Source organism: Coffea arabica, chromosome 6e, assembly GCF_036785885.1.
Source record: "Coffea arabica cultivar ET-39 chromosome 6e, Coffea Arabica ET-39 HiFi, whole genome shotgun sequence".
In the NCBI taxonomy this organism is placed as follows: domain Eukaryota; kingdom Viridiplantae; phylum Streptophyta; class Magnoliopsida; order Gentianales; family Rubiaceae; genus Coffea; species Coffea arabica.
The window spans coordinates 48,906,000-48,918,855 of record NC_092321.1 but is presented as its reverse complement, the minus strand read 5'-3'; positions in this window follow the sequence as shown (position 1 = coordinate 48,918,855).

Genomic DNA, 12,856 nt, shown 5'->3' with positions numbered 1-12,856 from the left:
TATTTTGGCATTATTTACAGAAATTTGCTGGGTTGAGGCCCCATGGGAGACATTTTGCTCCATAATTTTATAAAGTGCGACTTGTTATGCTTATGTCGGCTGCCATGGTATTAACTGGCTCCCACTTAGTTGGCTATTGAAATGATATGTGATAGTGAGATCGAATTGATATGGCACTAGTAGGTCCTGCATTGAGTGATTGGGTAGTTGGAAAATTAGTCATTTAATAAAATATCTATTATATTTAAATTAAAGTGAATAGTACTCAATTTCCTATTCGTGAATTATGTTTTGAATTTCCAAACTCATGTTTTTGTAGATATCTCAAAATTTCCCAACTTTTTAAGTAGCATGAAGATGAATAGAGGCAGTCTTAGATATTAAGTGGATAGTTGGTATGCAAAAATTTTAAGTTGTTGATCTTAGTCCCTAACTTTTGATGTTTACAAAACAATGGATGATACTAATATCTCCTCAAAGATCCTTTCAGTTATGAAACAAATCAGATTCAAAGATCAAGTGCAATTGAAAGAAACAAAGTTTGCTCTGAAAGCTGTCGGACGCTTGTGAAGACAGGATCGGAAATCCGATAATCTTTGCGCAACTTCGGACGCATGAAGAACTCCATCACCGGACGTTCGAAGGAAATAAGACATTCTCACTAGCTCATTGACCTCGATCGGACGCAAGCATCGGACGTCCGATAGAATCCTTCAAACTCGATGAAAGCTGTCAGAAACTCACAAAGACAATGCCGGACGTCCGATAGAATTGAGATATTCCTTCTAACTCATTGTCTGCTTTTGGACGCAAGCACCGGACGTCCGATAAAATTAAAGAATTTCTCTCAATCTCACTGCCTACTGTCAGACGCGAAATTTAGACGGACCGGACGTCCGATACCCCAACGGCTAGTTGACTGTTCAGCTACTTTCTATCCGTTGGAAGCATTAATGAAGCACTTTCTTGATCTTGTATAAATAGTGCATGATCAGAAATTTCAAATAACTTTTGCACACTGAAGATACAAAAGATCTAGAGTAGTTTTAGTGAGAAAACACTCTTCAAGGAAGATTTGTAGTCTTGGTGGTATGAAATTCATTGTAAGTTTTTCATTTATGAGTGAATATTTCAATAGTGTAGCTTTGTGAGGGTTGTCCTGAGGGATAGTAAAACTTCCTAGCTTGATCGAGTGGAGTTTGGGGCAAGGAGGAAGTGAACCTTCCTTTGTACACAAGATTGGTTGAATTTCATCAACTTGAAGAAGCTTGTTTGAATTGATCTACAAGTTCAAAAGAAGCTTGGTAGTCAATTGGTTTGCAATTCCTTTCTTCTCATTTACTTATTGTTATGTTGTGATTTTTAAATTGCTTATCTCTTCTACTTCTCTCAAGTGATATTGTTCATTCATTGATTAATATATATTGTGTGATCATATAGAAAAGAGGATAAATTTCATTTTGAGCGAAAAAGTGCCCATAACTTGATTAGTTTTATAATCAACCTAATTCACCCCACTCTTAGGTTGTTTTCGATCCTTACAATTGGTATCAGAGTTTGGTCTCCTTGAGATTAAGCTCAATCGGCTTAGGAGTAAAAATGACAATCAATAATGCTATTTTTTTGAAAGACATTGATAGCAGCTCGAGTAGGGACCGACCAATGTCAAGTAAAGAGCTAGTGGTTCCACGAGGTCCAATTACAAGGAGTCGGGCTAAGAAACTTCAAGAGGCTATGCAAGCCCTAGTTCGTCAAGTTCAAGTGCAAGATGGAGGGTCAAGTAAAGCTCAAGGGCTCATAGCTGATGATCTTAAACTTTGCACACTTGTTCAAGTGATTGAAGTCGAAAATAAAGAAGCTTAGTTCTATTTAAGGTTGTTGTTAACTCGGCCAATCATTGGTTCCATTATGGCCGAATGGTTTTGTTATATTTTCCTAATTTATTTAAGGTAGTTTTGAGTCTTCAATTCAGGCAGCTTAAGCTTTAGGGTTTCTTTGTAAAGGCTATAAATAGCCTTTCTTCTCAAAGAGAACATAGATAGACGATCAGAATTTTACTCCCATTTTTTTTTCACTTGTGTGATAACAACTCTCTTTCTAAGAGATTCTTCTTTGAATACTTGAGAATTTACTTGGGTGTTCATTGGACTTATCAATCAAGAATCACACTTGATTGTGGCGTCTTCTACCTTGTTCCTAGGTTCACTTATTCAAACTCTTGTGGGTTGAGATTAAATTCTTGGTTCGCAAGTTGTTCGTCTAGTGGAGTTAAGGAATTCCGCCCTTAACTTGATATCATCGTCTAGATCCGGGACTAATGGGATACGAGTTCAGGCCTTCTTGGTGGGTTCGTATCAGTAAAAAAAAATGGAGTTCCCAAGGGAATTTGAGTGCAGTCAGAATTTGGAAGCTAGGGGAGTTCCGAATTCAATTGGAAAGAAATATGTCTTGGGCTGCTATGTATTCCGACTTTCATGCTTCTTCTCCCTTTTTTTTTTTCCGTGGGTTTTTTTTTTTTTTTTCTTCACGCCACCAGATTTTTTTTTTACTTCGGATCAATACTCAAGAACAAGATTTCAATCTCAGTACATGCACACAAGTCAGTCGCTGATCAGGTTTCAAGGACCTGTTTCAAGAATTCTTGCTCTCTTTTGGCAATTCGGATCAAAGGTGTCAAGAACAATAATGGTTAGGCAGCCGTTGATGACCTTTGCAAGACAGTCTTGTGGCCAAGACAGCAAGGCAGCCACACAACAAGACTTGGTCCAAGCGGTGGTCAGCCAAGGTTTCAAGAATCTAGGAGCAAAGTGGGTGAGTACTTGTACCAATCAAGACCACCACTAAGTATACCAAACAGATTCAGCCGCTAAGTGATTTCAAGAAACAAAGGTAAGCTTTTAAAGGTCTCCTAGATAATTGCCGAAACAGATTCAGCCCCCTCCTTTTTTTGACTCGGTGATTTCAAGACTCGAATACACAACACTAAGATGCAATTGACGCAAAGAAAACAAGCAGCAACAGACGACACAAAGTGGGTAGCAAGGGATGGTTTGCGGACAGTCAAGACAAACTAAAAATAAATCAAACCAGGAAGACTAACGACTGCATTTTTTGTTTGTTTGTTTAAGACACAATAAGAACGGACAGCAACACGATTAAGGACAAGGACGACCAGATTTGGGAAATACACGAAACGAGAGAAAACTTACAAGACTCAACTGGGTATACTTGATGACGTCAACTAGCTCTGATACCAACTGATACGAACCCACCTAGAAGGCCTGAACTCGTATCCCATTAGTCTCGGATCTAGACGTTGATATCAAGTTAAGGGCGGAATTCCTTAACTCCACTAGACGAACAACTTGCGAACCTAGAATTTAATCTCAAACTACAAGAGTTTGAATAAGTGAACCTAGGAACAAGGTAGAAGACGCCACAATCAAGTGTGATTCTTGATTGATAAGTCTAATGAACACCCAAGTAAATTCTCAAGTATTCAAAGAAGAATCTCTTAGAAAGAGAGTTGTTATCACACAAGTGAAAAAAAAACGGGAGTAAAATTCTGATCGTCTATCTATGTTCTCTTTGAGAAGAAAGGCTATTTATAGCCTTTACAAAGAAACCCTAAAGCTTAAGCTGCCTGAATTGAAGACTCAAAACTACCTTAAATAAATTAGGAAAATATAACAAAACCATTCGGCCATAATGGAACCAATGATTGGCCGAGTTAACAACAACCTTAAATAGAACTAAGCTTCTTTATTTTCGGCTTCAATCACTTGAACAAGTGTGCAAAGTTTAAGATCATTAGCTATGAGCCCTTGAGCTTTACTTGACCCTCCATCTTGCACTTGAACTTGACGAACTAGGGCTTGCATAGCCTCTTGAAGTTTCTTAGCCGGACTCCTTGTAATTGGACCTCGCGGAACCACTAGCTCTTTACTTGACATTGGTTAGTCCCTACTCGAGCTGCTATCATTACCTATTCCTGCCGTTCCTTGGGTTGATTTGTCTATGGATTTTGTACTTGGTTTGCCTAGGACTCGGTATGGTCATGATTCCATTTATGTGGTTGTTGATCATTTTTCAAAAATGGCACACTTCATTCCTTGTCACAAAACTGATGATGCTAGGCATGTTTCTCACTTGTTCTTTAGAGAGATTGTTCGTTTGCATGGTATGCCACGTACAATTGTTTATGATAGAGACGTTAAGTTCCTTAGTTACTTTTGGAAATCTTTGTGGGGAAGGTTAGGAACTAAACTCTTGTTTTCTACTTCTAGTCATCCTCAAACGGATGGGCAAACTGAGGTAGTTAATAGGACACTCTCTACTTTGTTACGTTCACTTATAAAGAACAATTTAAAGACTTCGAAAGATTGTTTGCCACATGTAGAGTTTGCATACAACCGCACCGTTCATAGTGTTACACACTACTTACCCTTTGAAGTTGTGTATCGGTTTAATCCACTCACACCACTAGATTTATCTCCATTGTCTACTTCACAACATACTAACATGGATGGTTTGAAACGGGTTGAGTATGTTCGAGATTTGCATGCAAAGGTAAGAGCTAATATTGAAAAGAGGACCCTACAATATGTTCAAGGAGCTAATAAAGGTCGTCAAAAGGTTGTATTTGAACCAGGTGATTAGGTATGGCTGCATTTGCGCAAGGAAAGATTTCGCATGCATAGGCGCAACAGGCTCATGCCTAGGGGAGATGGGCCTTTCCAAGTTGTGGAGCGCATTACTGACAATGCATACAAGTTGGACTTGCCAGGTGAGTACGGGGTACATGCCACTTTTAATGTGTCTGACTTGCAACCTTATCTTGCAGGAGATGAGTTTGATTTGGGGACAAATCGTCTTCACGAGGAGGGGAATGATAACAGCTCGAGTAGGGACCGACCAATGTCAAGTAAAGAGCTAGTGGTTTCACGAGGTCCAATTACAAGAAGTCGGGCTAAGAAACTTCAAGAGGCTATGCAAGCCCTAGTTCGTCAAGTTCAAGTGCAAGATGGAGGGTCAAGTAAAGCTCAATGGCTCATAGCTGATGATCTTAAACTTTGCACACTTGTTCAAGTGATTGAAGCCGAAAATAAAGAAGCTTAGTTCTATTTAAGGTTGTTGTTAACTCGGCCAATCATTGGTTCCATTATGGCCGAATGGTTTTGTTATATTTTCCTAATTTATTTAAGGTAGTTTTGAGTCTTCAATTCAGGCAGCTTAAGCTTTAGGGTTTCTTTGTAAAGGCTATAAATAGCCTTTCTTCTCAAAGAGAACATAGATAGACGATCAGAATTTTACTCCCATTTTTTTTTCACTTGTGTGATAACAACTCTCTTTCTAAGAGATTCTTCTTTGAATACTTGAGAATTTACTTGGGTGTTCATTGGACTTATCAATCAAGAATCACACTTGATTGTGGCGTCTTCTACCTTGTTCCTAGGTTCACTTATTCAAACTCTTGTGGGTTGAGATTAAATTCAAGGTTCGCAAGTTGTTCGTCTAGTGGAGTTAAGGAATTCCGCCCTTAACTTGATATCATCGTCTAGATCCGGGACTAATGGGATACGAGTTCAGGCCTTCTTGGTGGGTTCGTATCAAACATTCTGTCATTAGACCACCTATATTTAATGGGTCAAATTATGTGAGTTGGAAAGAAAGAATGATTATCTTTTTGCAATCAATTGATATTGAATTGTGATTTATTATTAGTGAAGGTCCATATGATGCCTCCCTTATAGATAAAAATACTCATAGATCTAGACCAAAAACAAGAAGTGAACTGACTGCTGTGGATAGAGCTCATCTCACCTTAAATGCAAAAGCCATGAATGTGTTATATTGTGCTTTAGACTCAAATGAATCTATTAGAGTCAAGGGTTGTAAGTCCGCTAAAGAAATTTGAGACAAATTTAGAGAAATCCATGAAGCAAGTGAGAATGTGAGAGAACAAAAGAAGTCTATTCTGGTTACCAAGTATGAATCGTTCAAGATGGAACCTCATGAAAACAATGATAAGATGTATTGTAGATTCAATGACCTCATTAAGGATTTAGAGGTGCTGGAAAAGGAATACTTTCTAGGTGAGAAAAACAGAAAAATTCTGAATACCTTATCCAAGGAGTGGGAGAGTAAAGTGACTGCCATTGAAGAAGCTAGAAATCTAAATTCCTTACTTATTGAATCTCTTATTAATTCTCTAACCTCTTATGAGCTGAACCTTAAGTCCAAAGTGCAAGAGGAAGAGGATGCAAAGGTAAGAAGGAGCATTGTTCTAAAAGCATCTCAAGATGAAGATGATTCGGCCTCCTTGGATGGAGAAGATATGGAAGTTGATGACAGTGATCTGGCTCTTATAACAAGAAGCTTCAAAAGGATCCTTAACAAAAGGAGATTTAGAAGAGGAAGATCTAACAATTCAGATTCTAATCAATTCAACAATGCAAGAAACAAAAAAAAGTATGAGGCCAACAAAAAATAAGGTGACAAATACTATGAATGCAGCCAACTTGGACACTACATGAGTGAGTGTCCAATGAAGAAGAGGAAAGCTGAAAGAAAATTAAGATTCAACAACTTCCAATTCACATGGAATGAGTGCAACTCCGATGGTGAAATTGAAGAGGAAGAAGAATCTGCTCAATTGGCTTTCATGACCATTGAAGATAATAAGGTAACGATTTTTAACCCTCAATTTGAAAGTGATGATGAAACTGATGATGTTCTTGAATCTTTCATTAAAAAGTTGCATGATAGTTTGAAAGAATTTTATGCTAGAAATAAGGAATTAAAACGCAAAATTAGCTTTTTTCTTCAGCATAATACACGCATTTTTCAAGAAAACAAGAAACTGAAATCTGAAAATGATTTCTTGAAAAAGAATGAGATTAATTTACAAAATAAACTTGATAGAAAAACAGGGATTTGTGAAATGTTCAAAAAGGAACCAGGTGATTTGAAAAGAAGAATGAATAATCTAAATGAATTTCTCCAATATAAGAAACAAAACTGCTTTCATCGAAATGGAACAAAGTCTCATCTTGGCACTTATGAGAAGAAGATAAATTCTGGTGCAAATGATTTTACTGTTTATAAGAGAAAACAAATGAAATTTATTAAATCTGTTTATACAATTAATTCGTTGGTTATGTGTAATTTTTGTTGTCAAAAAGGTCACATGAAAAGTGATTACTATGTGAGGAAAAACATGAGAAGAGGCATGCAATGCATGTGGATAGTTAGACATGATACTAACTCTCAAGGATCCAAAAATTAATGGGTACCAAATATTAGTTCTTGAACTCTTGAGTAAGTGAATCTGGTGAACATCATTAAGGCCTCAAAATGGTTAATAGACTGTAATTGCTCAAGACACATGACCAATGATCCATCACACTCAAGCCAAAGTCTTGTGGCAAGTGACACTTCGAGATGACATGAAAATTAAAACAATTGGAATAGGAGATATTGGTAAGATTGGTGAGATTCTTGTTCATAATGTTCGTTTGTAATTTTCTTTTGATGTTTCTGATGTTTTGAACTGAGTTTTCCTTGATATTTTTAGATATTACTGAATTTTTACAATGACAAAAAGGGGAAGAAAAGAATAATGCTAATCTAATGATACTGATCTAATGATGGTTTGTTTTGATAATTATTTTGATTGTTATTTCTCTATTTGGTATCAATTTTCTATTTTTTGGCTGGCGATCGCTGGTATGTTGATGATTGCTGAATTCTGGTATCATTTTTTTGGTTTGGAATATTAGATTCTCTATTATTGTATGGTTACTGGTTTTTAATCTCATCTTATGATGACAAAAAGGGGGAGAAATGGATGCTATGTGAAAGGGGGAGTTTTTATGAGATTATAAGTTTGGCTCTTAAAAATTGTTGATGCAATGAGTGAGGGGGAGTTTATGCTCATATGCTCAATCTTTCTCTTTCTTTCATCCATTGTTTGGTCATCATAAAAAAGGGGAGAATGTTGATCTTAGTCCCTAACTTTTGATGTTTACAAAACAATGGATGATACTAATATCTCCTCAAAGATCCTTTCAGTTATGAAGCAAATCAAATTCAAAGATCAACTGCAATTGAAAGAAACAAAGTTTGCTCTGAAAGCTGTCGGACGCTTGTGAAAACAGGATCGGACATCCAATAATTTTTGCACAATTTCGGACGCAGAAAAACTCCATCACCGGACGTCCGAAGGAAATAAAACATTCTTCCCAGCTCACTGACCTCGATCGGACGCAAGCATCGGACGTCCAATAGGATCCTTCAAACTCGACGAAAGCTGTCGGACACTTATAAAGACAATGCCGGACGTCCGATAGAATTGAGATATTCCTTCTAACTCATTGTCTGCTTTCGGACGCAAGCACCAGACATCCGATAGAATTAAAGAATTTCTCTCAAGCTCATTGCCTACTATCGGACGCGAAATTCAGACGGACCGGACGTCCGATACCCCAACGGCTAGTTGACTGTTCAGCTACTTTCTATCCGTTGGAAGTATTAATGAAGCACTTTCTTGGTCTTGTATAAATAGTGCATGATCAGAAACTTCAAATAACTTTTGCACACTAAAGATACAAAAGACCTAGAGTAGTTTTAGTGAGAAAACACTCTCCAAGGAAGATTTGTAGTCTTGGTGGTGTGAAATTTATTGTAAACTTTTCATTTGTGAGTGAATACTTTAATAGTGTAGCTCTGTAAGGGTTGTCCTGAGGGATAGTAAAACTTCATAATTTGACCGAGTGGAGTTTGGGGCAAGGAGGAAGTGAACCTTCCTTTGTACACAAGATTGGTTGTATTTCATCAACTTGAAGAAGCTTGTTTGAATTGATCTACAAGTTCAAAAGAAGCTTGGTAGTCAATTGGTTTGCAATTCCTTTCTTCTCATTTACTTATTGTTATGTTGTGATTTTTAAATTGCTTATCTCTTCTACTTCTCTCGAGTGATATTGTTCATTCATTGATTAATATATATTGTGTGATCACTTAGAAAAGAGGATAAATTTCATTTTGAGCGAAAAAGTGCCCACAACTTGATTAGTTTTATAATCAACCTAATTCACCCCACTTTCAGGTTGTCTTCGATCCTTACATAAGTAGATACTAGGTATACTAAAGATCATGGAATCAAAATTTACCTTTGTCGTTACAAATGTTATCTTCGTACATCATGAATTGGGGAAAAGGTTATATTCCCTCTTCCCAATTATTTTGTCATGTTTTGAGAATCTAACTTTTAAAAAATAGTGGTTTGATTGTCATGTTTATTTTTCTCTTTCCAATCTTACTTGTACAAATTCACAATTTGAATTTGAATAATAAGATGCATATGATTAAAGGGGAGGACTATATTGGGATGAGAGACTGAAAAGTGCTTTGATTCTCAATATGACAAACATTTTGGAGCATTTCAAAATGAAAATTATGACACTTTCAATGGGATGGGAGGGAATACCTTGCTAAAAATTCTTTACCTTTGTAAGCTTTTATGAGAGCATATATATTGGCTTTTAAGTCATCAATTGTGGAAGGCAAAAACTTGTGTAGACTTAGTCTATGATCCCACCTATGGACTAGGTTATACACAATTTACTACGTTATTAACACTTTTTTTTTATAAAAGTAGAAATCGCTCGCTAACTGTTCTTCTAACTCACCGGCTACCAGCTCACACATGGCTGCCCTAACCCAACCCTCATTCCACCATTGCCAGTGCTTCATTGGGATTGACTCCTGACCAATTCTCATATTCTTCTACAATTAACATTCTTCCATTATTCTACTAGATGAAATCCTAACAACACTTTAACCTTACCTCTCCTCCCTTCAACCACCACTATCGTCCCGCATCTTTCTTTCATTCTCCATCACCACCATTGATTTGTTCCTATGGAACTAATGATCAACTGGATCTCTACCATAGTCACCATCGCCTTCATTCTCCTCCATGTCTTCCTCCCCTTTTCTTGTTTTTTTTCTCCTTTTCTCTTACAAAATCGAAATCTGGGGTTTAAATTTTTTCTGAAGGTACTGAAGTTTTGCAAACCCAAATGCATTTCCAAATTTATAGAAGAAATGTAGCTAGAAATTAAAAGAAAAATTAAGGTTTGAAGTGATGCTTGGATTTCTTTTCCATTCTCTCTGGATTAGATATCTTACTAGAAGGGTGAAATCAAATTTGGGGAGGGAAGCCAAAGAAACCTTAATCTGGAGAAATCATGTGGCTATTTAGATCTTGATTCATACTTCTATGAGTTTCTACTCATCCCTGTACTAATCGAATGAATTAAGTTATGGACATGAAAGCATAAGAACTTAGCAGGATTCATTTCTTTCTTTGTCAGATTCGAAGAGGGAGAACCCATTGAGTTCTTAAGAATCATACTTTCTTGTCATCTAAATGACGGATTTCCCTTTTTGCTATTTCAAAAAACTTCATTTCTTTTTGCTGATGATGTTTTTAAAAAATGAACTTCATTAAGTGATTCAAAACACTCATCCCTTGATAGTATCTATCGTACTTTCATTTCAAAGTTAGAAGAAAGAAGGAATCATTCAATTTCTTGGATGATAGAATATATATTTTTGTAGATTAGATATTGTGCAAATACTTTCTATACTAATAGAACTTTATTCTATTTATTTTAATATCTCAACCAATTTGAAAATGTTTATAAAAAGTTATATTTAATCAATAAAACCCCTTTTGTTTTTTTATTTGTCCCCCACTCCTTATATTTGTATTATTTTATTCCATAAGAAATTGAAAAATGCTCTAATACATCTAGAAAAATTGAAAGTAAGACTCGAAATCTTTGAAAATAGGATCAAGAATCGTTACTCTTTTGATACAAAAAGGGTTTAGAAAAACCCCTTCTTGTGTCAAAAACTAGGAAGATGAATAATCTCTTCTAGAAGAGATTGTTTGTTTCCAATATATCCCTTCTATTACTTGATTACTTCTATCAGGTATCTAATCAAATTGGATTCTATTTAGAATCTAAAACTATTGATCCACCTTATAATAATTGAAATAAGGCAATAGTAACACAGCCACATCGCTCCAATTTGGCTAAAAAAATAAAGAAAGAGGGTGAAAGTCAAATAGGATTCTTCAAAATCTACATACTATGACTAGAAATACGTTAGAAGAAATTCCCAGCATCTTGTAGAAAAAGTATAAACAAGCAACCTGCCTATAAATTCATTTTGGCCAAGTGAACCTTCTCGAACTATTTCATTTTAAGAACCAAAATGATTTGCGCCAAAATAACAAATGCCAAGAAGAACAAATGGCCTTGGACATGTAATAGATCTTGAAGTACTATTTCTGCATCTCCGTGTCCAAATCCGCCCACATTGGGGTTACATATTAATAGTTGATCCAATTTGATGTATTCACCCTCTGAAATAAAAGAAGTAGGTGGTGTTGATTATGGCTATGGTAATGGGGTTGAAGTGTAGAGAAAAGTCAGAAAGGGACAGTGATGGTGAAGAAAAGAATGCGAGTTGTATTAAAAATTTATCATGATGACATGATAATTTATAGATGCCCGCCTGCTTTAGACCATCTCTACACCAGTTTTTGCCACTGTGAAAAACGCTATAGCTTGCTAATCGAGACAAAATTAAATATTTAATTAAATCATACCTACAGGCAGATGAAGCAGTCAATTAAACTAATTAGATACTACATAACATATGTTAACATCCACGCCAAACCCGTGTTGGTTGATCACAAACCAACTTGGAAAAACCTTGGAAGCTTCTTGGATTTCTAGGATATCTAAATAGCTCATGAACTAGCGCAATATGTCATTTTAATTTCAAATAAAGTTTTATGGGATTTCTCACCCCCTTTTGTATTATCTTCTCTTTATGCAGATATTTCAATCAATTGATATATAAATCATCCTTTTTTGTTTAAAAAAAAGGAGAAAAAATTTCAATTCATGTTTTTCTTACTTTGCAAATTCTGCTTTGCCTCGTCAATATTTTTTTCCTCATTTTGCTTACCACCAATTTCCAATCATAGAAATTAATGAATTAATATCATAGTCAGCCACCATTAGGAAAACATTCATTACCATATGCTTACCACTTATAAGAAAGAAGAAGGAAAATAATTCATACCCAAATCTTATCAAGTTTAGAAATATAGTCAAAGGGTGCCCCAAAACTTCTTGTATATTTCAATTGAAAAATTAGGTACAAATTGAAAAATTAATAGAAAAGATAAAGATATGCTTTATTAATTTTCTTGTTCATATTTACCCAAAAAAGATGTTGTTTATTAATTTTGCAGGAACATGGATTCAAAAGCAGGAAGTTCCCGGCCAAAGACTCCTCAGGATTATGAGATGAGTCTTACCCCTGTAACTCAAAATAGATTTCAACTTTTATCAGATTTCCCAGCATTGACTTACAGTCAGGCTGCTACTCCAATTACTTCTCCAATTAGACCCATTCAACAACTGGCAAAATCCCCAGAAAAATCTCAAGGAAATACTTATTTTACAAAGCCATTTACTCAACATATTACTTTAACTAGATTCCAAGAAATACCCATATACTCTACTCTTCATCAAGTTACTCAAAGGATCTTTCCTCCAAAATGCTATTGGCAACCAGATGACCCTTCAAAAAATCTAGATTATTATGAATTAATCCTTACAGATACTCAATCTGTAGAGATTTACCCCATTCTAGATAAAAAGAATCCAAATATTATTAGTCATTCCAAGTGTATTATAAAGAAAGTTTGTTCTCCTAATGAATGGACTTCTCTTTATTCCAAAAAATCCTTTTCAGTAAACTTTATTCC